Source organism: Penaeus monodon, chromosome 28 (genome assembly GCF_015228065.2).
Source record: "Penaeus monodon isolate SGIC_2016 chromosome 28, NSTDA_Pmon_1, whole genome shotgun sequence".
Lineage (NCBI taxonomy): Eukaryota > Metazoa > Arthropoda > Malacostraca > Decapoda > Penaeidae > Penaeus > Penaeus monodon.
This window is the reverse complement of record NC_051413.1, coordinates 38,983,751-38,984,003: the sequence shown is the minus strand read 5'-3', so window position 1 is coordinate 38,984,003 and position 253 is coordinate 38,983,751. Positions and strand designations below refer to the sequence as shown.

The 253-nt window shown below is 29.2% G+C and overlaps 1 protein-coding gene across 1 annotated transcript in view; it reads right to left on the bottom strand.

Annotated features, from left to right (window-relative positions):
• LOC119591578 (glyoxylate reductase/hydroxypyruvate reductase-like) overlaps positions 1–253 on the bottom strand; it is a gene marked incomplete in the record, with an annotated part of 18,060 nt that overhangs the window by 7,378 nt on the left and 10,429 nt on the right.

Genomic DNA, 253 nt, shown 5'->3' with positions numbered 1-253 from the left:
ACCATCACATTTTTCAAATTTCATAAGTAATCTAAACTGCAAAGTCTTACATTAATTTCTGCTTCCAAGGCATAACATAATCAAGTCTCATCCTTGAAGAGCAGCTAGTAATAAATCTTAATAACTACTAATCATGAGTCGGCAGTTAAGAAATTTACTTATACACATCTTTCTGTGAATACACTTAATAATCCTAACTACTCATGTTTTTGAAAATTAAATATAACAACAATATCTACCTTTTACGGTTCTC